Genomic DNA, 25,351 nt, shown 5'->3' with positions numbered 1-25,351 from the left:
GCCAAATCCCGGAATTCTGCCATTTACAAGGAAAAGAAAGAAAGAAAGTCACTCAGTCGTGTCCAACTCTTTGTGACCCCATGGACTGTAGCTGACCAGGGTCCTCCGTCCATGGGATTTTCCAGACAAGAATACTGGAGTGGGTTGCCATTTCCTTCTCCAGGGAATCTTCCTGATCCAGGGATCAAACCTGGGTCTCCCACACTGCAGGCAGACTCTTTATTATCTGAGCCACCAGGGAAGCCCGTTGGCTTTACCAGGAAAGGTTAGCACAATTAGCAAATGTGCCTCTGGCCATGCAAAGGGACAGGTGGTGGTGTTCCTATCTGTGAGCACAGGCTCCTCTCCCAGATCAGTCATATCCTGAGCACAAAAGGCTGTTTCCTTCCAGTTTGTCCCACCCCAGAGCACTCAGGGGGGTTCAGTGTCCACCTTGAGTCTTGGCCCATCACCAAGACTTCTAGTGAAGTCATTTGGAAGAGGTGAGGGGTACCGAATTGGGAATCACACAGAAGGAGAACTGGGTTTCCCAGGTAGTGCTGGAAGTAAAGAGCCAGCCAGTCAATGCAGGTGACATAAGAAAGGAGGGTTCGATCCCTGGATCGGGAAGATCCCCTGGAAGAAGGCATGGCAACCCACTCCAGTATTCTTGCCTGGAGAATTCCATGGACAGGGGAGCTTGGTGAACTACAGTCCATGCGGTCACAGAACTGGACTCGATGGAAGCAACTTGGCATGCACGCACATGCACGCACAGGAGAACTGGCTTCAGGGCAGTTCCTGGACAGGGCCTCCTCGCCTGAGCCCCAGAGAGACTCCTGGACAAATAGGAGCCCAGCTCCTGAAACACCCCCAGCATGGCCCCCTCCCTCAAGCCCAGGGGGTGAGAGCATTAAAAGACACTACTCTCACCCACATTCTGCCTCCGGAATTGTTTTGGCCAGTTCTCGTCTGTCCATTTCACTCTTGCTTCGTCTCTTCTGCTTTCTTTCCAGATTTTGTCCTCTTTTGGCTCCAGTTCTTCCTCACCTTGTGTGGATCAACAACTCAGCTTCAAATTGGTCTTCTCAGCTTCAGCAGCCACCGCTCCACCCACTGCCCTCACCCAGCCTGCCTCCCACTTATGCCTCTAACAGCCGCAAGGCCACCCATATTCACCAGACTCTGCCTCCCGGTTTCACAGGTGAAAACCACGGTAGCAGGATGCCCAAACTCCACTGAACTTTGAGTTTTGTCTAATTTGTGCCAGTCCAACAAGGCCTCTGTCCAACGGGGAGATGTGTCTCTCTCTGAAGCTGTCGTTAGCCCAAGAGGTGGCATCAAGCCCAGGCTCACTGCCTAGCTCCAGTCAAAGCCAAGCTGATACCTTGTCTATGAAATTGGGCGGCTCCTTCTTTTATCTCTTGGAAAAACTGATCACTAAGAAGCTTACAACCAGATGGAACAACCTCCCACCCCCCAACTCCACCCTTTGCAAAGGAGTTAAACCTTTTTGTGTCTTGATCACTTACTTTACCCTGATCTCATTCTACTTGTTTTGCCTTACTCTGTTATGATTTGCTTCTGTCTAATTTTTGAATTCTCAAATCCTTAGGAAGGGGGATTAAAAATAAGCAAATCAATTAAATGGAATGATTAGACTCAATGGAGATTAGCCATAACATGATGACATTCTATATTCTCTAAGAAGTCTCTGAGATGAAAATTAATTGGGAACTTTGAAATGAATCAGATAACCAGACACATAAATGAATCCTGGAATCACAGATAGGCAGCCATGGAAGGGAATTTTGAGGTTTCCTAATCTAACATTTGGGGTTTCCCTGGTGGCTCAGTGGTAAAGAACCCACCTACCCATGTAGGTGACATGGGCTTGATCCCCTGAATCAGGTAGAGACCCTGGAGAAGGAAATGGCAACTCACTCCAGTATTCTTGCCTGGGAGATCCCATGGACAGAGGAGCTTAGCGGATAGGATCATGATGTGTCTGACATGACTTAGCATCTGAGCATGCAAACTAATATTTGCAATTTAAGGATGGGAATATAAAAACTAAATACCAGAAAAAACTCACCCAAAAGTCAGGAGTGAATGTACGTCAAAGAGTATATCCTTTATAAAGATAACATACTTTATTCAATAATCCATTTTTTAAAAAATCAAACTACTACTATTGGTTCCAAATAGGAAAAGGAGTACGTCAAGGCTGTATATTGTCACCCTGCTTATTTAACTTATATGGAGAGTACATCATGAGAAATGCTGGGGCTGGAGGAAGCACAAGTTGGAATCAAGATTGCCGGGAGAAATATCAATCACCTCAGATATGCAGATGACACCACCCTTATGGCAGAAAGTGAAGAAGAACTAAAGAGCCTCTTGATGAAAGTGAAAGAGGAGAGTGAAAAAGTTGGCCTAAAGCTCAACATTCAGAAAAGTAAGATCATGGCATCTGGTCCCATCACTTCATGGGAAATAGATGGGGAAACAGTGGAAACAGTGGCTGACTTTATTTTTCTGGGCTCCAAAATCACTGCAGATAGTGATTGCAGCCATGAAATTAAAAGACGCTTACTCCTTGGAAGGAAAGTTATGACCAACCTAGACAGCATATTAAGAAGCAGAGACATTACTTCGTCAACAATGGTTTTTCCAGAGGTCATGCATGGATGTGAGAGTTGGACTATAAAGAAAGGTGAGCGCCAAAGAATTGATGCTTTTGAATTGTGGTGTTGAAGAAGACTCTTGAAGAGTCCCTTGGACTGCAAAGAGATCCAACCAGTCCATCCTAAAAGAGACCAGTCCTGGGTGTTCATTGGAAGGACTGATGTTGAAGCTGAAGCTCCAATCCTTTGGCCACCTGATGCAAAGAGCTGGCTCACTGGAAAAGACCCTGATGCTGGGAAAGATTGAGGGCAAGAGAAGGGGACGGCAGAGGATGAGATGGTTGGATGGCATCACTGACTCAGTGGACATGGGTTTGGGTGGACTCTATGGACTCCAGGAGTTGGTGATGGACAGGGAGGCCTGGTGTGCTGTGGTTCATGGGGTCGCAAAGAGTCAGACACGACTGAGTGACTGAACTGACTGACTACTATGGAAAAGACGGTGTAGCAATGTGGCTTCAGACAGCCCTGACCCAAGATGTACGTTCCTCTCCATGCAATGTAGATCCTTGTACGCACTTCAGAGGGTTGTCCTAATGACCAAATGAGACCTGACCCGTGCAGCCTTCAGTGTAATTCATGCCATCTAGCCAAGCTAAGGAGTGTCAGGTATGTGTTTCCAGTGTCCGGGCTCTCAGCATGACATTCTTTGCCCTTGTGATGGAGCAGAAGAATCTAACATCCCAGCCATTGAGATACTGGGATTACAAGCTCTGAACTATTGCCCTCACTCCATCAGCTTCCAGTTACAAAGGGAGGTCTTGAGTGAATCACTGATTGGAAAACTCTTATGGTTACATAGTAGCAATTGTTCTTGGTCAGTTGCTAAGTCATGTCCAACTCTTTGCCACCCCATGGACTGCAGCATGCCAGGTTTCCCTGTCCTTCACCGTTTTCCTGAGCTTGCTCAAACTCATGTCCATTGGAGCTTTCCTGGTGGCTCAGTCAGTAAAGAATCCACCTGCAATGTGGGAGACCTCGGTTTGATCTCTGGCTTGGGAAGATCCCTTGGAGGGGGGCATGGCAAAACACTCCAGTGTTTTGCCTGGAGAATTCTGTGACCAGAGGAGCCTGGCGGTCTGCAGTCCATGGGGTCGGAAGGAGTTGGACATGACTGAGTGACTAAGCACAGCACACAGCACATGTCCATTGAGTCAGTGATGCCATCCAACCATCTCATCCTCTGTCACCTCCTTCTCCTTCTGCCCTCAATCCTTCCCATCATCAGGTTTTGGGTTTTTTCCCAATGAGTGGTGGCCAAAGCATTGGAGCTTTAGCTTCAGCATCAGTCAGTCCTTCCAATGCATACTCAAGGTTAATTTCCTTTAGGATTGACTGGTTTGATCTCCTTGCTGTCCAAGGGATTCTTGAGAGTCTTCTCCAATACCACAATTCAAAAGTATCAATTTGAATTGCGAATCTATTATAATAGTGGTTAACACAGGACAAATTTACTTTAAAAAAAAAAAAACATAAAGCTGGGACACACAACTTGGCTCTGTACTAGAGAATCAATGATTCCATTACAGAGAAAATCACACATCAGATTGGGCCTAATATGATCCTCCTGGTGCCAGCACAATGGATCAATATAGATGGATAAAATGTCCAATTTGCTGCAGTGATAGCTATGTATATTTCAGACAGAGTCACCAAACTATTAAAATCAGACAGCCTAGAGTTTGATTTTATTTTTCTTATTATCTTCAGATAACCTCCCATGCTAACTTAACCTACCAAAGACAAAAACGGTGCAAGTGTAAGGAAAAGAGAGTTTTTTCAATCCTTGTCGCCGTGAACCTTTGGTTTTGCCAGACCGTCTTCCTCACCTAGCTTTGGGTATTTCACCAGCTCTGGGCCAGAGAAGCTCTGGAACTCTATTTTTTTCCTACAGTGCCTGTTTGGGCAAGGCTTTGAATCTCCATGTTCTCATATTTAAAACAGGAAAAACAATATCCACCTTGCTAGGATGTTTGAGAGTCGGACAAAACTTACAGTTTCCAATACACGGTACAGTTTTCAATACAGCTCGTGTGTGCTGTATGGGCTCAGTCGGGTCCGACCCTTTGTGACCCTATGAACTTCTTTGTCCATGGGATTTTCCAGGCAAGAATACTGGAGCAGGTTGCCGTTTCCTCCTCCAAGAGATCTTCTAAACCCAGGAAGCAAGCCCGCATCTCTAGCATCTCTTGCATTGCTGGCAGATTCTTGACTGCTGAGCCACAGGGGAAACCCCGTAGCGGAAGCATAATAATAGTGGCTTATGCATCCTAGCCTCTTTCTCTTTGCCTGTAGAATTAGCTCTTCTAGAATGTGTTCATGTCTCTTCTCTATCTAAATCCCATTTACTTTACAAGATCAGATTAAGGCAATGCATCCTCCTGGATACACTCCTGGGAAGTGTATGGACACTTCCCAGTCCATACAGACCTGGCGCTTCGAATTTCTAGCACGTAATGTTAGAATTACCTACTTATAAGATTAGAGAAAGGTACTGGTATGTGACATTCAAGATGGCAGCAGGCTTGCCATCCATGTTTTATTTGTTCTCCCTACCCTTCTCCTGTTATTCTAGTCATGCTAGATCAGCCCACAGCCATACTACTTATAAATACTGTAATTAGTGTAAACTATGTTTTTTGAGAGGCAGATCTGTGTCTTATTCTCTGAAGTCCTAGAGTCTAGCACTGTTTCAGAATCATAGCAGAATCCCAGGTGCATAAATTTCCTAGGGCTGCATAACGAAGTAGCACAACTTGGGTGCCTAAAAGTCTATTCTTTCACTGTTTGGTTCAAGAGGCTAGAAGTATAATAAGGTGAGCCATGCTCTTTCCAAAGATCCCTTCAGGAAGGGCCTTTCCTTACTTCTTCCAGCTAGTAGCCCCAGGAATCCCTTGGCTTACAGCAGTATCACAGTCCTCTTTATCCCTATTGCCACGTGGCATTCTCTCTGTGTGCAAGCCTGAGTCCTCACAAGAATCATCTTTAACAACCTTATTTCTACAAATAGTCTCTAAGGCAACCCAGGCTTTTTCTAGCATGAATCTCAAAAGTCTTCAAGCTTCTACCCATTATTCATTTCAAAGCCATGTCCACAGTTTTAGGTATCTGTTACAGGGCACACTACTCTTGATTCCAAACTCTGAATCAGTCAGGATTCTTGAGAGAAAGAGAACCAACAGCATGTGTGTATCTGTCTGTCTCTCTGTATGTATGTGTCTGTAGATAGATAAATGATAGATGGATAAACAGATATATAAACAGATTTATTTTAAGGAATTGGTTCATGCAACTGTGGGGCTGGCAAGTCTAAAGTTTTCAGCACAGCCCAGCAGCCTGAACACTCAAGCAGGATTTCTAGGCTGCAGCTTTGAGGCAGAATTTCTATTCCTTCAAGAAACTTCAGTTTTTGCTCCTAAGGTCTTCAACTTATTAGATGAGGCCCACCCACACTATCAAAGGTGATCTTCTTTAAGTCCACTGATTAGAGATGTTAATCACATCTTCAAAATATCTTCACAGTAACATCTAGACTAGTGTTTGATCAAAGAACTGGCACCAAAACCTAATCAAGCAGTCACACAGACTTAACTATTGCATAGGGCTTGGAGTCCTGGTTAAGTTTTTACCTTTGTCATTAACTACTTGGAATCACTGCTAATTCATACTGCCTTTCGTTTACTCCACTGTAAAAGGGAAAAGTTTGGAGCAACTCCAGAAAATCCCATCAAGCTCTAAAATCTATACTTTATACAGTGTAGACTCCAGCTTGCCCTGAACTGCTCCCCTTCCTTCTGGACCTCCTCTGTCCATCAGTCATTGATTTCACTATCATTCCTGTCCACATTCCCTTTTCTAAACCCCCTCCCTCCTCTAAGCCTACTTCTTAGCTAACACTATAGCTAACACTCAGAGGCATGAGGTGGGGAGACTTGACATGGATCATAATAAACATGCCACTCTCAAGGAGCATTTCAGTGGGTAAAAGAATACACCTGCAATGCAGGAGATGCAGGTTTGATCCTTGGGTCAGGAAGATCCTTGGGTCAGTTGCATGGCAACTCACTCCAGTATTCTTGCCTGGAGAATCCCGTGGACAGAGGAGCCTGGTGAGCTACAGTCCATAGGGTTGCTAAGAGTGGGACGTGACTGACATGACATAGCACACATGCACTCTTGATGAAAAGAAAATTTATCTTGGTTAGTTATTTATTCAGTGGGATGAGAGGACAAATGCTGTCTCCTTGAATGATACAAAATAAGAGAACAAACCACTTTGTTAGGCCTAAGCTGGAAACAAACAGAAGACTATAGACACAACACAGTTCCAACCCCATGAGTCATTTGAATTACCTGATGAACAAATTGAGCAGATACAGGGCAATGGGCTATAATGTGCACACACAGATGCCACTTGAATCCTGTACATATGGCACCTTTTTTTACAGACATCTTATTTTCTTTAGCCCCAAAGTCTTCCTAATATTTCAGATTCACGCTGTGATTTTTTTTTTTTTAGCAGAATGAAATGACAGCAGCTCAGAGTTATATCAGTGATTATATTCTGCTCAGATGAGAATGATTATGAGTTCCAAGCTCCTAGGGAAACCTCTAGCAACCATCAGGAAAACAATTTCTTTGTGTAAAATAATTACATAGAGCATTTTTAGTGAAGAAGTTAAAAAAGAAGGCTGTGAGGTCTCTTGGATCTGAGGAATTTTGTCCCTGTCATCCATGAGCTAAAGGGTTAAGTCCCTAAAGCCTCAGGTTCAGTTCAGTTCAGTTCAGTCACTCAGCTGTGTCTGACTCTTTGCAGCCCCATGAACTGCAGCGTGCCAGGCCTCCCTGTCCATCACCAACTCCCAGAGTTTTCCCAACTCATGTCCATTGAGTTGGTGATGCTATCCAACCATCTCATCCTCTGTCATCCCCTTCTCCTCCTGCCCTCAATCTTTCCCAGCATCAGGGTCTTCTCAAATAAGTCAGCTCTTCGCATCAAGTGGCCAAAGTATTGGAGTTTCAGCTTCAACATCAGTCCTTCCAATGAACACCCAGGACTGATCTCCTTTAGGATGGACTGGTTGGATCTCCTTGCAGTCCAAGGGACTCACAAGAGTCTTCTCCAAATCACACTTCAAAAGCACCAATTCTTTGGCACTCAGCTTTCTTCACAGTCCAACTCTCACATCCATACATGACCACTGGAAAAACCATAACCTTGACTAGATGTACCTTCGTTGGCAAAGTAATGTCTCTGATTTTGAATATGCTATCTAGGTTGGTCATAACTTTCCTTCCAAGGAGTAAGCATCTTTTAATTTCATGGCTGCAATCACCATCTGTTGTGATTTTGGAGCCCCCCAAAATAAATTCTGACACTGTTTCCACTGTTTCCCCATCTATTTCCCATGAAGTGATGGGACCGGATGCCAAGATCTTTGTTTTCTGAATGTTGAGCTTTAAGCCAACTTTTTCACTCTCCACTTTCACTTTCATCAAGAGGCTTTTTAGTTCCTCTTCACTTTCTGCAATAAAGATGGTGTCATCTGCATATCTGAGGTTATTGATATTTCTCCCGGAAATCTTGATTCCAGCTTGTGCTTCATCCAACCCAGCATTTCTCATGATGTACTCTGCATAGAAGTTAAATAAACAGGGTGACAATATATAGCCTTGACATACTCCTTTTCCTATTTGGAACCAGTCTATTGTTCCATGTCCAGTTCTAACTGTTGCTTCCTGATCTGCACACAGGTTTCTTAAGAGGCACATCAGGTGGTCTGGTATTTCCATCTCTTTCAGAATTTTCCGCAGTTTATTGTGATCCACACAGTCAAAGGCTTTGGCAGAGTCAATAAGCAGAAATAAATGTTTTTCTGGAACTCTCTTGCTTTTTTGATGATCCAGTGGATGTTGGTAATTTGATCTCTGGTTCCTCTGCTTTTTCTAAAACCAGCTAAACCATCTGGAAGTTCGTGGTTCACGGATTGCTGAAGCCTGGCTTAGAGAATTTTGAGCATTACTTTACTAGCGTGTGAGATGAGTGCAATTGTGCGGTAGTTAGAGCATTCCTTGGCATTGCCTTTCTTTGGGATTGGAATGAAAACTGACCTTTTCCAGTCCTGTGGCCACTGCTGAGTTTTCCAAATTTGCTGGCATATTGAGTGCAGCACTTTCACAGCATCATCTTTCAGGATTTGGAATAGCTCAACGGGAATTGCATCACCTCCACTATCTTTGTTCCTAGTGATGCTTCCTAAGGCCCACTTGACTTCACATTCCAGGATGTCTGGCTCTAGGTAAGCAATCATACCATCGTGATTATCTGGGTCATGAAGATCTTTTTTGTACAGTTCTTCTGTGTATTCTTGCCACCTCTTCTTAATATCTCCTGCTTCTGTTAGGTCCATACCATTTCTGTCCTTTATTGAGCCCATCTTTGCATGAAATGTTCCCTTGGTATCTCTAATTTTCTTGAAGAGGTCTCTAGTCTTTCCCATTCTATTGTTTTCCTCTATTTCTTTGCATTGATTGCTGAGGAAGGCTTTCTTATCTCTCTTTGCTATTCTTTGGAACTCTGTAATCAAATGGGTATATCTTTCCTTTTCTCCTTTGCTTTTCACTTCTCTTGTTTCACAACTATTTGTAAGGCCTCCTCAGACAGCCATTTTGCTTTTTTGCATTTCCTTTTTCTTGGGGATGATCTTGATCCCTGTCTCCTGTACAATGTCACGAAACTCTGTCCATAGTTCATCAGACACTCTATCAGATCTAGTCCCTTAAATCTATTTCTCACTTCCACGGTATAATCATAAGGGATTTGATTTAGGCCATACCTGAATGGTCTAGTGGTTTTCCCTTCTTACTTCAATTTAAGTCTGAATTTGGCAATAAATAGTTCATGATCTCAGCCACAGTCAGCTCCTGGTCTTGTTTTTGCTGATTGTATAGAGCTTCTCCATCTTTGACTGCAAAGAATATAATCAATCTGATTTTGGTGTTGACCATCTGGTGAGGTCCATGTGTAGAATCTTCTCTTGTGTTGTTGGAAGAGGGTGTTTGCTATGACCAGTGGGTTCTCTTGGCAAAACTCCACTAGCCTTTGCCCTGCTTCATTCTGTACTCCAAGGCCAAATTTGCCTGTTACTCCAGGTGTTTCTTGACTTCCTACTTTTGCATTCCAGTCCCCTATAATGAAAAGGACATCCTTTTTGGGTGTTAGTTCTAAAAGGTCTTGTAGGTCTTCATAGAACTGTTCAACTCAGCTTCTTCAGCTTTACTGGTCAGGGCATAGACTTGGATTACCGTGATATTGAAGGATTTGCCTTGGAAATGAACAGAGATCATTCTGTCGTTTTTGAGCTTGCATTCAAGTACTGCATTTCAGACTCTTTTGTTGACTATGATGGCTACTCCATTTCTTCTAAGGGATTCCTGCCCATGGTAGTAGGTATAATGGTCATCTGAGTTAAATTCCCCCATTCTAGTCCATCTTAGTTTGCCGATTCCTAGAATTTTGATGTTCACTCTTGCCATCTCCTGTTTGACCATTTTCAATTTGCCTTGATTCATGGACTTAACATTCCAGGGTCCTATGCAATATTGCTCTTTACAGCATCAGACCCTGCTTCTATCACTAGTCACATCCACAACTGGGTGTCGTTTTTGCTTTGGCTCCATCCCTTCATTATTTCTCGAGTTATTTCTCCACTGATCTCCAATAACATATTGGGTACCTACCGACCTGGGGAGTTCATCTTTCAGTGTCCTATCTTTTTAAAAGCCTTTTCATAGTGTTCATGGGGTTCTCAAGGCAAGAATACTGAAGTGGTTTGCCATTCCCTTCTCCAGTGGACCACATTCTGTCAGACCTCTCCACCATGACCCGTCCATCTTGGGTGGCCCCACACGGCATGGCTTAGTTTCTTTGAGTTAGACAAGGCTGTGGTCCGTGTGATCAGATTGGCTAGTTGTCTGTGATTGTGGTTTCAGTCTGTCTGCCCTCTGATGCCCTCTCTCAGCGCCTACTGTCTTACTTGGGTTTCTCTTACCTTGGTCATGGGGTATCTCTTCACGGCTGCTCTAGCATAGAGCTCCTTACTTTGGACGTGGGGTATCTCCTCACGGCCGCCACTCCTGACCTTGGACAGAGGGTTGCTCCTCAAGGCCGCCACTCCTGACCTTGGATGTCAGCCTCAGGTTTCTTACTTTTAAATTAGAAATAATAATATATCCACCTTATATAATCGTGATGATTGAATGAGAAATACATCATCACATATATTGTAAAGTGTATCATGAAAAAATGGTGTGTAAGAAATATCCACAAAGTGAAAAGTGAAGTCTTAATTGAGGATCCCAGAGAGTCCCTAGGTGAGAGACTAAGTTGTTATTAAAACATGCTAAATTTCTCCTTTCTCCTTTCAAGAGTAGACCATCTGTCCACCCCTCCACCTAACACTGGCCGTGTGCCTTGCTTTGGACTCGGCCGGTCCCAGGGCAAAGACAGGAGAAACACGGATCACAGAAGCCATGGTGAGCTGATCCTAGATAACTCTTATAAGCATGTGGATGCCCATCAGACCCTCAGCTGACCACAGACAATGAGAACAAAGAGTTGTTGCTGTAGGCTACTGCGCTTGGGAGCAGTTTGTTAGGCAGTAATTTTGTGACATTAAGTAACTTATCTTCTCTCTCCATGGGGTGATCTTGTGTTTCAGTTTACCTGGAAGTGGTATGGTTTACACCTGCTTTTCAGTGTATCAATCTTTTTAACACTTTCTTAGATTTTTCCTTTTCTTTCTTTTTCTTCCTTTCTTCTTCTCTCCCTTCTTTTTATCCCTCCCTTCTCCCCTTGGGTGTCCAGCATTCTGGGCCCAGTAACCCCAAATGACCAATGCTCCCAGAGAAGGAAGCAGAAATCTGTCCCTGACAGCTTCTAATTTCTTTCTTTCTCTCTCTATCTCCGTGGTTTTTTTTTTTTTTGGACTTTTTGCCTTATCCCTTGAAACTTGCCTTTAACTGCGACTCTTAAGACTCCAAGGTTTGGGTCAAGAAGGTTCTCGTTAAATATTTTTAATGGCAATCTGCGATGGTGCAGTGTTTTGATGTTCTCATGAGGTCACAACTTGCATTCTTTTAAACGTCCTTAAACATCGTGGCTCACATTGACTTAGAAGAACCTCTATTCAGTAGTGAGAAATGCCAACAATATGCATTAAAAACAAGATGCTCTTTTGTGTCACAAGCCAAGAAAAGTTTTTAGAAAACTTACTTCAAGGCCATATCATTACCTATGTGCCAGCTACCAACTAAGTGGAAAGTGTTGAAGTCGTATCTCAAGTGACAATGCAGTGTTGTGCCTGTTCTTGATTATATAGGGCAAAAGTGATAAGTTTCAGGGACTTTCTGCAGCATGCAACTGTAGAAAGTCAGGGTGAAATGGTCACAAAGAGTTTTTGAGAAAGTTATAATTAGCTTCTGGTGCAAAGACCACCGTTTTCTCATTGTTCAAAGTGTATCTGATGCATCATGGCCAACAAACATGCTACAAAGCGTTGTCTAAAAATTGTGACTCATGTGTGGTACAAGAGTGTGCTTCTCTGCTGCATCTTTCTATTAGTCACGTCTATCATTATTGGAGGTGTAACTGTTAATGCTTCAGGGTTAATACCTTTTAAAAATCACTCAGAGGAGAATGCTGCGGTCAATTTAACGTGACAATACATGAGTTGTCATGCAGGGGTCTTTGAAAACTAGTATCTATTTTTTAGTGTATTTAGTTTAGTAGTTTAGTATCTATCTATCTATCTATATATATAGATACTCCCAGGAATTGTGCAGCTAAAATGGGGGCAATTTGAAGATCACATATCTGGTAGCAATCATTCATGTAGTTCTCAGGACATGACCTTCCAGATTCAACTTTGATATGTGTAAGCAGTGCAATTACCGTTCGTACCTGACTGTGACCCTTTTCATTTTAGATGACACTACTCCATGTATCATTTCCTTGAATTTACAGAGTCACCTGTGGGGAGGATAGAGCAAGGTCACAATTCTCCTAAGATTTCTATAGAAAAAATTGAAAAAGAGCCATATTTCCCCTTTTTAAGTTTTCTGCACCCCCATTTTATCCTAAGTATGATCTAATAGGAAAAACAGTATAAATGTTAGATTCCTTCTCTGCCCAAAGCTGTTGAAGTTCAAAGGAAAATGAAATTGTGCAAACTTGATCAATTGAAAGGAGGTTCCCTCAGGACAAAGTGTCATCTTCCATCCTCGGCTATGGATAGGGCAATGGGAAGTTTTAGAACAATGTTGGAAAATTAAACATCTAATTAACCTCTGTTAATATTTTCCATGTGCCAGTTACTGGGCTAAATATTTAATATATATATTTTAAAATTTTGTCTAATTGACAAATCTGTAGATAGTATTATTATTCTTATTTTACCAACGAAGAAACTGATTCACTGACTTGTCAAAGACTGCAGGTTAGAAAGTTGTGAAGTTATTCTTTTTGTTCTAGGCAACTGGTTCCAAAACCATGCTTTTATTCCCTCTGCCATATTGCATTTGATAATGTCTAAATCCAATACTATCTAAACCTTAAGGAATCATTTGAGACATTTACAGAGCTTTTACATTTGAGGCCAAAGTTTATTTGGATCCCTAAATGTCTAAGAAGTATTAAAAAAAAAAATTGAGAATAAAAGGAAGACAACAGTGAGACAGTCACATCACACATTCACACCCACTAATTAAAACAGTGAGGCAGTATTATAAGGTGCAAGGTAATAAAGATTACAGAAAACAACCCATCTTATCTATGAGTACTTAGTATATGATGAAGCTAATAATTCAAATCATCAGAGAAAGAATAAATTATTTCCAAAGTGAGGCAAAAACATTAGCCAAGAGAATAGAGTCATATTTCACAACATACAGGATTTTAAATTTTAAATTCTGGACACATTAAGTGTATATGTCATTTATTTAATACATATTTATGAAATATCACTATTACCTAATGCTATACGTAGCAAGCATTGACTCATATCCAAAATGAGTCTTATGTCAGTTTTGTCATTTCAATAAAACTGATTCTCTTTGAGTCTAATTTTTTCACTCACCAAACATTTACTGAGCACTTTCACTGGGCCATGCACTAGGATTGCAGTCAATCAGCACAGTCTCTGCCTTTATTTACCAACTCTGTTATTCTTCCATGTTTCCCATAGTACCCAGTTTCATCTTCAGAGTTTTGGATAGTCACTATGGCCGAGAACTTTACTGTATTAAAGCACATAGAAGAAAAAAAAAAGATGAAAAGGAGAAAGAGGAGATGGAGGAGATGGAGAAGGAAGAGAAAGGGAAAGAAGAAAGAAAAGAAGGAAGAAAGGGAGGGAAGAGGGAGAAAGGAAGGAAGGAAGAGAGGAAGGAAGACTATTGATTAACTGCTGCATTTAGAAGTATATTCTAGTTGTACAGGTACACAAACAAATTACTTCACTACAATGTGATAGATGCTAAAAATGATATAATGACTGGCTGCTAACGATGTACAGAGGAAGAGCGTTTAGCTGGATGTAGGGATCCCAGGAAGATTTTCTGAAAATCATGATGCCGGAGCAGGGTTCTGAAGGCCAACAGAAGTCAACCATTGGAAGAAAAGAATAGGTACAGATTGAATAAGTACATACTGAATTGACTGAATAAGTAATAAATGATTGATTGAATGGATCAATAAGTAAGAGGATGGAGGAATCAAAAATGTCTGTAAGTTCTGACCTCTCGACTTTTAATTAGCCATTGGAGAAAAGAGATAGAAACAGAGGGATCCAATTATTCTCCCAGAACAAATCTAAAGAGAACTTCTCTGTTAGAACGCTTTTGGCTGCATGTAGCAGAATATACAGAGAAGGCAATGGCACCCCACTCGAGTAGTCTTGCTTGGAAACTCCCATGGACGGAGGAGCCTGGTGGGCTCCAGTCCATGGGGTGACTAAGAGTCGGGCACGACTGAGCGACTTCACTTTCACTTTTCACTTTCATGCATTGGAGAAGGAAATGGCAACCCACTCCAGTGTTCTTGCCTGGAGAATCCCAGGGATGGGGGAGCCTGGTGGGCTGCTATCTATGGGGTCGCACAGAGTCAGACACGACTGAAGTGACTTAGCAGCAGCAGAATATAGGACAAAACAAGGCATACATAGTAAATGAATCTCTAAGGATGCAAATTCTTAAGACAGAAATTTGGGTTGTTTCACTGGTCAGTTACACATCAGGCCTCTGGGCAATGTCTCTCTAGTTGTCTTGTATAAAAACAACAATCCTGGTGTGTGTTTCCTCCATTCTCACACTACTCCACCACACTACTCACTTCTGACACTACATGCATGGAAAAATCCACACATCAAACAATTCTGTGACAGAAGTATTAAAACTTGACATTTTTTACCTGGAACTACTGAAGACAGTGTCAAGGGATCCATCCCACGAGATTACACTCTTCCTACTACATACACACACACACACACTTCAGACACCAATTACAAGGCCACGTTGTTATCTGTGCTTCTGATCAATACTCTACAAATTAGAGGTTCCCACAAGCCCCTCTCAAGGATTGATTAACTTGTTAGTGTGGCTCACAGAATTCAGGAAACCAGTCTACTCACTAGATTTGTTGTTGTTCAGTCTCAAAGTCATGTCTGACTCTTTTCAACCCCACAGACTGCAGCATACCAAGCCTCTCTGTCCGTCACTATCTCCCGGAGTTTGCCTAAGTTCATGTCCATTGAGTCAGTGATGCTATCCAACCATCTCATCCTCTGCCACCCTCTTCTCCTTTTGCTTTCAATCTTTTCGAGCATCAGGGTCTTTTCCACTGAGTCGGCTATTTGCATCAGATGGCCAAAGTATTGGAGCTTCAGCTTTCTAGATTACCATTTTATAGCAAAAGATATTAAAAGCTACTAATAAACAGGTGGGAGAAGAGATATGTAGGGTGGGGACTAGAAGAGTCCTGAGCACAGGAGTTTCTGTCCTCACGAACCCTGGGGTACATCACTCTCCAAATACAAGATTGCCTTCTGGTTTAACCTGGAAGCTCTCTGAAATGTCCTTTTGGGGTTTTATTTGGCAGCTTCATTACATAGACATAATCGATGAAGTCATTGGCCAGTGATGACTGAACTCAATCTCCAGCCCCTCTCCTTTCCCTGGGGGTTAGAGGATGCGGCTGAAATTCCCAATCCTCTAGTCAAAGTTGGTTCCCCTGGCACCAGTCCCTATCCTTAGAGGCTTTCCAAAAGTCACTTCATTATCATAAACTCAGGTATATGAAAGGGACTTGCTATATGCAACAAAAGACATTCATTTCACAGCTATTATGCAGTTTCAGCAACCGAGAACCAAAAGAAACATTCTAACAAAAAATACCTGTCATTCCATTAGGCCTGACTGTATCACATGACCCTGCTTAGCTACAATTAAGCCTTGAGAAAAAAAAGCATCTGGCATTTCAGTCTGTTTAGAGGGAATTGGATTTGACCATCATAGAAGAAGTGTGTTAGGTGAATACTAAAGAATTGCCAGCACGTACCTGTGGTACCCTCTATATCCCAATAAGACACATACGTACATCAGTTCCTAAATATGAATAGTAAGGGATAATCATTTAGATGTGTTCTGTAACTAATACTATGTCTTATGTTCTCTTAGGCACAGGATTGGTCTCATAATAAAAGAAGTGACTTTCTGTTAAAGGGAATATAGATAGCAATGCAGAAAACATCTTTTCTCGTCACTGGTCTTCCACCTATGTCAACTTTGAGGAAATCAATGCTTCCACTATAAAGATGGTGCTGAGAGCAAGTGAACATCGATTACATGCTGGGCTCTTTACCAGGAACGTGACACACATCAACTCATTCATTTCTCACACTGACCCTATGAAGCAGCATTAGACCGGAACTGAGGCTCACTGGGTCAACTTTTGTCTCAAGTCAGAGAGCTGAGTGCCGGTAGAGCTGAGTGCCGGTAGAGCTGAGTGTCCATCCATGGCTCATTAAAGAGCATCCTTCTGTAAGAACATCCACCTGTCAGGAGGTGATTCCACATGTATCTAAATATGCTAGACATTCTTCAGACACAACTGAGCGACTGAACTGAACTGAACTGAACTGAGACATTCTTCTTTTGCAAGCACTCCTGCTGGGAATCTCAGCACTGAGGAAAGCAGGAGATGTCTCCTTAAGGGCCCCTCTTCCCAGATGGCTCAGTGGTAAGGAATTTGCCTGCCAATGCAGGAGCCTCGGGAGATGCAGGTTCCATAACTCCATAGACAGAGGAGCCTGGTCAGCTACAATTCATGGGGTCACAGAGTTGGACACAACTGAGCAACTGAGTGCACACTCACTCACTTATTCACTTTTTATATCATGGGGTCTCACATTGTGGTCCATCTTCCTAGTTCAGGATATTTACACAGCTTGTGCAATGATAACCATCAATCATACTTGAAACAACTATGAGAACAAAAAATACCAAGGGTTTGCCTGAGCTCTGCAGAACCTTTCATCTGAAAGATTATGTAATTTGTTTTGAACCTACACATTCATTACTCATTCAGCAGATATTAACAGAGCATGCCCTGGACATTTATAGATGTTTATAAATGTGGATCTGTGATCAGCCTTTAATTTACCAAATATTTCCTGATTTTCTACTATGTGCCAGATGTGGTGATAGATTCTGATAGGTTCAAAAAAAAAAAAAATCAACAAAACCTGGTCCCTGCCCTCAGAAATTCTGTGACTTGAGAATCATTCTTCAATCACTCCAGAAAAATAAATTAAAAATGTGTGCTCTGCCCTTTTCCCTAATGTGAGAGCATAATCACATGTATAAAGTCATAGAATATGTGCTGGTATTTCTGTTTTCACCCACTCCAGCTGCATTCTTCAGGCTTCTTTGCACTGTTCCAACCCCTGTGGCCTGTTGGATCTGAATTCCTTTGCCTGATGGCACCCAGTTGGGTTTGGCCAATGAGACTCACCAGTGGGAAACTAGAGCGGGAAGGGGATAAGACACAGCATAAGTCATTTCTTTTCTATTCCCTCTTGAGTCACCACTGTGTGTGTAGGAGGGACTGTGTCTGCTGGGGACTACGGCTCCCACTGGTGGCCTCCTCTAGACCCCTGGGTGGGTTCCTCCAGGGTTCCAACTCTCAATAGGCTCCAGTAATACTGTTTTTCCTTTGCATCCTTTCTGCCGTGGGAGTGACAATGGCTTCCGGACTTTATGGGTCTCTGGGTGCCTTATTCTTTCTTATTTATTCTCTTAACCTGGCACAGACAGCTGTAAAGAGTCTCTGTGTTAACATTTCCTCATTTGAAACATCTGGGGTAAACGCTGTTTCTTACTGGGACCCTAGCTAATCGGAATATCAAAGCTGACCACATTTTAGGAATCATCTAATCTCCTTTCCATTTTACAGGGACAGAAATCAGGTCCAGACAGCATGGCACTTGAATGAGCTTGCCCACGGGAAGAATAAAACCAGCTCACCTGCCTATCCTGGCTTCTGTGACAACGCATCCCAGACCACCTCCTGGCCTTGTTTCCTCTGAAGGGGTGATCTTCCAAGTTTTGGACAGTGTTCCCTTCTGCCAGTGTTGAGTCCTGCAAGCTAAGGACATGAATGAACTGAGTCATCTCCACAGAGCTTCATTAATTTCAAGGCAATTTAAGATTTCTGAGTCATAGGTTTCAGCCACTTAGACTTTCCCAGCCGGTACTGCATTTGCCCACACACATTTTTCTTTCAAGATCACATCTGGGTCTAGCTGTGTGGCTTGCCCACTCTTTATCAGTTTCAGAGAGAATCCAGCCTCATAGAGTGATCTGTGCTGGGCTATGCCTTTTCCAATTGCCGTGTGCAGTGGAGTTTGCACAAGGACTTAATGGAATTAGCCGTCTATAGCTTGATCCAGACTCTAACCACCAGAGACACGCACATTTCCACATTCTATAGCCAACACCATATTTCACCCAGCCTCCCAAGGAAACTCAGTTCTACCATATGGTGACTCCACTCTCTGAATAATACTTAGCAACTCGATGAACAAAGAATGAATCATATCTTAGCCATCTTGGCCAAATATTGTTTCATATAGCCACGGCATTAGTAATATATATATTTTCTTTCTTTTTTTTTTTTTTTAAAAGAGGACTTCCTGCAATGCCCACTGGAAATGAAGAACTAGACCTCACTGGAGGGAGACTGTACCATCAAAGTGTTCTCGCTCATTAGAGATCTTCAATTCCATATTACGTTGTGTGTATGATACATTCAGCATGTCTGCTTTTTCTTTTCCTTCAGAGCAGCTGCTGGGATTGAGCAACAGTCTCCCGGGGTAACACAGCAGGGAATCCTGGGGCATTTCCCAGACGCAGAAAACAAAGGATGTGTATCCATGGGGAGGTTTAGGCTGGAGCCTTTCCCTACCATCAGGGAGAATTCACAGTCTCAGGATCTGGGGAGGAATCTTAGCAAACCTCTGTGTGTGTGGTGGGGAGTGGGGAGGGGGTGGTGGGGGAAGGGTGGTGGTGTGGTTAGGTGATCTCAAGAAAGTCACTTTCTTTTTTAAAATTTTTCATTTTGTGGTTAGGTGATCTTTTTTGTTTTTAATTTATTTATTTTAATTAGAGGCTAATTACTTTACAATATTGTATTGGTTTTGCCATACATCAACATGAATACCCCACGGGTATACATGTGTTCCCAATCCTGAACCCCCCTCCCACCTCCCTCCCCATACCATCCCTCTGGGTCATCCCAGTGCACCAGCCCCAAGCTTCCTGTATTTCTCATCAAACCTGGACTGGCGATTCATTTCTTATATGATATTATACATGTTTCAATGCCATTCTCCCAAATCATCCCCCACCTCCCTCTCCCACAGAGTCCAAAAGACTGTTCTATACATCTGTGTCTCTTTTGCTGTCTTGCATACGGGGTTATAGTTACCATCTTTCTATATTCCATATATATGCGTTAGTATACTGTATTGGTGTTTTTCTTTCTGGCTTACTTCACTCTGTATAATCGGCTCCAGTTTCAACCACCGTTAGGTGATCTTAAGAAAGTCACTTTCTTTTTTTAAATTTTTTATTTTGTATTGGGGTATTTTTTTTTTTTTTTGCTTTTGTTTAGTCGCTCAGTCATGTCTGACTCCACGATCCTTATGGACTATATAGCCCATCAGGCTTCTCTGTCCATGGGATTTTTCAGGCAAGAATACTGGAGTGGGTTGCCATTTTCTCCTCCATGGGGTCTTCCTGACCCAGAGATCGAATGTACATCTCCTGTTTGTGTCTTATATTGCTGGCGGATTCTTTACAGGCTGAGACATCCGGGTAGAACTGATTAACAATGTTATGACAGTTTCCGGCGAACAGAGAAGGGACTCAGCCATACATATACATGTATCCATTCTCCCTCAGAGGCCCCTGCCATCCAGGCTGCCACATAACATTTAGCCGAGTTCCATATGCTACACAGTAGGTCTTTGTTGGTTATCCATTTTAAATATAGCAGTGTGTATATATCCATGCCAAATTCCCTAACCATCCCTTCCCCCCAACTTTCCCCCCTGCAATTCTCTAAGTCTGTGAGTCTGAAAATCACTTTTCTTTCTGAGACATAATAAAGAATAAAGAACCTTTGACAAACATTTGATAAACTGGAAGACAACAGGCAAAGGCTACCTCAACCATTTATAATGTGCAAGCACTGTTAGAGCCTTTTAGGTACTAAAATAGATAACCAACAGGGACCCATTGTATAGCACAAAGAACAATATTCAGTATTTTGTAATAACCTATACGGAGAAAGAATCAGAAAAGAATATAGATAAAAAACTGAATCACTTTGCTGTACATCTGAAACTAACACAATATTGTCAATCAACTATACTTCAATTAAAAAATGTAATCAGAAACAGCAGTAAGAGTCAGATACAATCCATTATTTCAATGAACTAACCAGTTGAAAATAGGAATATGCAGGGATTATTTTAATGAAATATGGCTCAGCTAAGATAGAGCTTTGCACAGTGGAGAGTCAGCTTAATCTGAGAATTCCTGAAAAAGCTGGTGCCCAAGATGAATCTTGCCAAGATTTATGGAGATGACAAAGGGATTCCAGACAGTCAAGAGCCTGAGTTGTAATTACTGGAGAATAGAGTGCATCACACAGAGTGGCCGGAAACAAGGCTACATTAATAACTATGAAGAAATATTTGTTATAATTTTACTACAAGCACTGCTGTGTGGGTGCTTGGTCACTTCGTCCTGTCCAGCTCTTTGAGACCCCCATGGATGCCTCTGTCTATGGGATTGTCCAGCCTAGAATACTGGAGTGGGTTGCCATTTCCTCTTCCAGGGAATCTTCCCAACCCAGGGACTGAAGCTGCGTCTCCCAAGTCTCCTCCACTGGCAGGTGGACTCTTTACCACTGTGCCACCTGGGAAGCCCACCAGCACTGGTGGTTTTTGAAAATCAAGAGAGGAATTTCCTGGAGAGCCCTCATGCTGTGGTAGTGCCTTTCCTCACATCCATGGCAACACTTGGGCTCATCTTCATGGGAAGTAGTTTGCTGTTAAGTGCTGATCTTAGAATTAAAGGAAAGGAACCATCCTAATCCATTGTTGTCTGGATGGAATTGCATTTTCTCATCAGGCACCCAGCGCTGTGACAAGAACAGAACAAAAGAGAAAGGAGAAGGTGCGGCCCTTCCCCTTGGGGAGCTCCGGATCCATTGAGAAAAGTCATGCTCACCTCATATAATCATGGCAGATTAATCTTAATTCATTGTACAGTCATCATCCCATGTTTCCATGCCCATCAGGAAAGAGGATCTTCCCTTAGCCAGATGCATCAGAAGGAGGGCTTGGGAGTCATTCAACCTGTGTTTATTACGTATCATCTGACAATAGGAATTATTTTACTCCTCTGGGAAAGACTTCCTAGAGGAGCTGGCTAGCTGACCCAGAAAGATGACTATACTACCTCATTCCAATTTTCTATTATACTGCTGCTGCTGCTAAGTTGCTTCAGTCGTGTCCGACTCCTAGCAACCCCATGGACTGCAGCCTACCAGGCTCCTCCGTCCATGGGATTGTCCAGGCAAGAGTACTGGAGTGGGGTGCCATTGCCTTCTCCTTCTATTATATTACTGAACAAAAAACTGACCTGATACTTAATGGTGGAAAACAACTACCGCATTATTACATTATGATTTTGTGTGGCAGTAATTTGGGCAGCTGGCATAACTGTGTTCATTCAGTGGTATTCTGTTGGCTACTGGTCTGGTCTGGAGAGATCAAGATGGCTTTCATTCTCCTGCCTGGAGCTTTGCTAAGGTTTGGCTACACTGAGCCCCTCTCCCTTTCCATGTCATCATGTGAGTCTTTCTGTGGGTTTTCTCCAGGAGGGTAGTTGACTGGATTTATTGTACGGCAGCTCAGACCTCCAAGAGACTAAGAAGGAAGCTTTCAGCCTTCTCAAAGGCAAGACCTAAAACTGAGTCTGCATCACGTCCACAATTCTTTATTAGTCCAAACAATCCCACACAAGTTTATATTCAGTGGCAGGGCACTGGAACCCACCTCCTATTGGGAGGAGTGTCAAGACTCTGTAGCAGTAGTAGCGTTAGTAACTCAGTCGTGTCCAGCTCTTTGTGACCCCATTGACTGTAGACCGCCAGGCTCCTCTTGAATTCTCCAGGCAAGAATACTGGTGTGCGTTGCCATACCCTTCTCCAGGGGAATCTTCCCAACCCAGGGATTGAACCGAGGTCTCCTCCCTTGCAGGCAGATTCTTTACCGTCCGAGCTACCAGGGAAGCCCCCTCTACAAGACTCTGTGTCCATCTTTAGTTTGGTACATTTACCCCTCACTAAGGTCACTTCATGTGTGTGATGCAATCTTGGTGATTTACGGCCCAAGTAAACATGAGATAGGAAAAAGAAAAGCAACCTCAGATGAGGAAATAAGGCTGTGTATGAGAGACATCTGTCATTATACTATGAGTTCATTAAACTATGATCAACTATGCTCTGCTCCAGACCTATTTATGGTGCTAGAAACATGGAAAGTGATCCATCAACAGAACTCAGTTAACTGACAGGCAATGTTTTTTTACTACATTTCTAGTTATATGAGTGACTTTCTCACACTGAACCTTCCAGGAAAGGTGCCAGGGGAATCTTATTGCAAAACTAGCAATTTATTGGGTTGACAAAGAGAACATTCAGTTAAGGAGATTTTGCAGAACACAATGGGATAATTCTAGTTGTGAAATGTGGACTTAAAAAGGAATCATTTAGAAACATCCAAGAAGCATTTGAAGGTTGGATGACAAGATGTAGCCTCTTCCATTCAAACACAGACTGAGGGTCAAGGGTGGGCCCGGAAGTCCAGGCAGATGTGGGACAGTTTCAGGTCTCCCTGCCCGACTCCAAAGGTCCATCACACCAGGCTTCTAAGAGACTGATCCAGAAAACAGTGGTAACACCCACCATGCATCCATCACTGTTCCAGCACAGTGGTTATAGTTCAGTTCAGTTCAGTCACTCAGTCGTGTCTGACTCTTTGCAACCCTATGGACTGCAGCATGCCAGGCCTCCCTGTCCATCACCAACTCATGGAGCTTACTCAAATTCATGTCCATCGAGTTGGTGAAGTCATCCAATTATCTCATCCTCTGTCATCCCCTTCTCCTCCTGCCTTCAATCTTTCCCAACATTAGGGTCTTTTCCAATGAGTCAGTTCTTCGCATCAGGTGGCCAAAATATTGGAGTTTCAGCTTCAGCATCAGTCCTTCCAGTGAATATTCAGGACTGATTTCCTTTAGGATGGATTGGTTCGATCTCCTTGCAATCCAAGGGACTCTCAAGAGTCTTCTCCAACACCATAGTTCAAAAGCATCAGTTCTTCGGTGCTCATCTTTCTTTATAGTCTGACTCTCAAATCTGTAAATGACTACTGGAAAAACCATAGCCTTGACTAGATGGACCTTTGTTGGCAAAGTAATGTCTCTGCTTTTTAATATGCTGTCTGTTGATTATAGCTTTTCTTCCAAGGAAGAAGTGTCTTTTAATTTCATGGCTGCAGTTATCATCTGCAGTGATTTTGGAGCCCAAGAAAATAAAGTCTCTAACTGTTTCCATTGTTTCCCCATCTATTTGCCATGAAGTGGTGGGACCGGATGCCATGATCTTAGTTTTCTGAATGTTGAGTTTTAAGCCAACTTTTTCACTGTCCTTTTTCACTTTCATCAAGACGCTCTTTAGTTCTTCTTCACTTTCTGCCGTAAGGGTGGTGTCATCTGCCTGTCTGAGGTCATTGATATTTCTCCCAGCAATCTTGATTCCAGCTTGTGCTTCATCCAGCCTGGTATTCTCATGATGTACTCTGCATATAAGTTAAATAAGCAGGGTGACAATATACAGCCTTGATGTACTCCTTTCCAGATCTGGAACCAGTCTGTTCCATGTCCAGTTCTAACTGTTACTTCTTGACCTGCATGCAGATATCTCAGGAGGCAGGTCAGGTGGTCTGGTATTCCCATCTCTTTAAGAATTTTCCACTGTTTGTTTTAATCCACACAGTCAAAGACTTCAGCGTAGTAACTGTAGTTATAGAGGGAAATTCAAACATGGCATTATATCTCCAGGGCCTCCAAGTCTCCAGATGGAAGCATTCTCTACCCACCCCTAGATTCCAGGGGAATGCTTGGGCATCTCAAGGTAGATCAAGATGGCAGGGGGCAGAGAGGATGAGATTGCCATTGCCCAGCCATGGAGCCACCATGCCAGAGGGAAGAATTCTTGAAGAATACCAGAAGTTGTATATATTCTCTCAACGTAGGCCTGCAGCAGCTAGCTTCCACCCCTTCCTACTAAACAGAATTATATTTACCCCAAGAATCTGGCATCCTACCCTAGAGAACAGAAAGGCAGACAGCTTCTAAAAAGGCTCCTAATAATTCCTGGTCTTCGCACCTGGTGGAATCCTCTCTTGTTCTGTGGGATGGCCTTGGTGACTTGCTCTTAACAAGCAGACTATGGCAAAATGATGTCACTTCCAGGATTAGGCTACAAAAGACTTGGACATTTGTCTGGCTTGTCCTCTCTCTGGGTCTTCTCTGGTGTTTGCTCTAATCAAGCAAGATGCCATGCTGTCAGCTGCCCTTTGGAGAAGCTCATGTGATTCAGACTGGAGGGTGGTTTCCAGTCAACATCCAGGGAGGAAATGAGACCTTCAGCCCAACAGCATTCAAGGACTTGAATCCTATCAATACCTAAAGGAGTGACCTTGGAAGCTGAAGCTTTGGGGGGCAATTTGTTATGCAGCAATGGTTGAATAATACAAGTATATAAAAAAGAAGTGTATATATATATATATATATATATATATACACACATATATATATATATATACAGATATATATATATATATATATCTCTTCCTATTACACCATGTGATTTCTGGATAATGAGGATCTTTCATCTTGAGGCTAGGGCAACATCTGGTCAGTGGCATGAAGTCCTAGCACTTAGCTCAGCAGTCACATTCCCCCACTGTCTGACAGTAACCTTGTCTCCCAGTTGT

General features: G+C 42.8%; 1 long non-coding RNA gene across 1 annotated transcript in view; it reads right to left on the bottom strand.

Annotated features, from left to right (window-relative positions):
- The window catches only part of LOC133257426 (uncharacterized), a 42,779-nt gene extending 17,632 nt beyond the window's left edge, over positions 1 to 25,147 (bottom strand). Inside the window, exon 1 of the long non-coding RNA XR_009739550.1 lies at positions 18,243 to 25,147. This is a non-coding gene — a long non-coding RNA (uncharacterized LOC133257426). The remainder of the gene's footprint in view (positions 1 to 18,242) is intronic.
- Between the last annotated feature and the right edge of the window lie 204 nt (positions 25,148 to 25,351).

This window comes from Bos javanicus, chromosome 11, assembly GCF_032452875.1.
Source record: "Bos javanicus breed banteng chromosome 11, ARS-OSU_banteng_1.0, whole genome shotgun sequence".
NCBI lineage: Eukaryota > Metazoa > Chordata > Mammalia > Artiodactyla > Bovidae > Bos > Bos javanicus.
This window is presented reverse-complemented; position numbering and strand designations above follow the sequence as displayed.